The sequence below is a fragment of the Erinaceus europaeus genome, chromosome 9 (genome assembly GCF_950295315.1).
Source record: "Erinaceus europaeus chromosome 9, mEriEur2.1, whole genome shotgun sequence".
NCBI lineage: Eukaryota > Metazoa > Chordata > Mammalia > Eulipotyphla > Erinaceidae > Erinaceus > Erinaceus europaeus.
Genome location: NC_080170.1, coordinates 11525822 through 11527699, shown reverse-complemented (window position 1 = coordinate 11527699; position 1878 = coordinate 11525822). Strand labels below are relative to the sequence as shown.

Genomic DNA, 1878 nt, shown 5'->3' with positions numbered 1-1878 from the left:
AAAAAAAGAAAAAACTGATGACTCAAAACTCACTCCCCACACCCTAAGCCCCCTCAAGTCTAGCAGTGGATGTTGCCAGGGATCAAAACTGGGGGCTCACTATGTAAGTCCTGTGCTCTACTGCTTCAGCTCTCCCAGCCTTTAACGCATTGAATAAGGCAGGTATCATCTAGAAATGACACTGGACCAGCACACTGTAATATGCAGGCCATGGCACAAAGAGAATGCTGTAAGAGTGTGGTTGCCTAATGAAGGTTTTGGGATAAAGCTGGGTCACTCATGAGGTGAAATCTATGGGATCACTTTTCTTAGAACAGAAATTTGATTTCTTCACAAGTCAGGAGAGACTGGCAGAGTTACAGGGTATCTGAATAGAACTTTGAGATCTCTCAGAAGTGAAGCTGGAGCTGACAGAATCATGCTGTTTCTCTGAGCGACACTAGACTTTGTCCACATTTATAAAGTTTAATCCTAGAAAACACAGTGATTTGAATGGTCAAGCTAAGGCCAATGTCCACCTTCTACTGCCACAGTGCTCATTAAAGCAACATCTTACACCTGCTGGCAATCAGATTCAACAGGGCACAGAATTTTGTTGGTAGAGTAGATGTGAAAGGCCTAAACAGGACTGAGCGCGCTCAACCTTCCACTTCCCCAACAGCCACCTCCCTGGTCCTCCCAGGCTGCATGGTCCTTTCCCATGCTAGACTGCCCCCACCCAAATATGGACTGTGGACAGCATAAGATTCAGTTTCAGCAGAAAAATGCCCAAAGCAATCTGGACAAAAGAAGAAACAAGGACATGATCAAAAGGCTTCAGCCAAAGATGCCTTAATACATTCCTGCACTCTCTGTAGAACACAAATACCAGCCCCTAAGACCTTCAAGCAGGACTTTGGAAGCAAGCATCGTAATACTCCACTTCCTTCAGAATTGGCTGGTGGTCAGTCATAAAATCACTTATGGGTGAATTCATAACACTGTGAACTTCATTATCACTTACAGTTCTCATAGACTGTGCAACTTGTCAAATTATACAAGACACAAACCCTTTTAATGCAACACTTGTGGGGAACTTTTAGACAAAGCACATTCCCAATTGTCCATCTGAGAATTCCTACTGGAGAGAACCCCTATGAGTGGAAGAGATGTTGGAATTTTTTCTATGCCTAAGATCATTTCATAGTCATTCTGAAAAATTAAAATCCATATTGATAAAAACTCCTGAAAAATAGATTTTTTCCCTTCTGACAGGCTTTGAACCAAGAACCATGAGAAAGTATTAAATAGTATGTCAAGAGTGTACACAGTTCTTCCCTCTCATTTAATCCTCATAGGTATGAAATTCCAAGAATGAATCTTGACTAGGAAGTCAATGAGGAATTATTCTTGCCTGTCAGACACTGGTTCAAGTTATCTGCAATGAAGAATACATATCTGGAGAATATGACATTGGGCATTGATAAGATTAAAGTATGACTTCTGTATAGTAGTATACACAGAATAGCACCTGTGACTGCTATTAATATCTGGGATGGGTGGAAATGTACACTGGATTTCTCTCTTTCTCTCTCTCTCTTTTTCTTGATCTCTCTCCACCTCTCTTTTTCCCTCTCTCTGTATCTTTCTCTGACTATCTCTCTCACTCTGTCTTATCAGAATTATAAACTAGTATTTTTTTTAAATAACATATTAGTTGTCTATAAAATCCATTAGAGCAAGGGACTAGAGAAAGTAAATTTAAAAAGAGCAGATTTTATAACCGTGTGTTTGAAGTGTAGAAATGGGCAGATTGTCATCAAAGGAAAAAGTGACTGGTTTCATGAACTCTCAAGCCTTAAGAATGGTAAGGGTTGGGTTGTCTATTGGTGGCACACA

At 40.4% G+C, this 1878-nt stretch overlaps 1 pseudogene; it reads left to right on the top strand.

Annotated features, from left to right (window-relative positions):
• Nucleotides 1-724: 724 nt before the first annotated feature.
• On the top strand, nucleotides 725-954 carry LOC132540138 (zinc finger protein 706-like; annotated as a pseudogene).
• Nucleotides 955-1878: the final 924 nt, after the last annotated feature.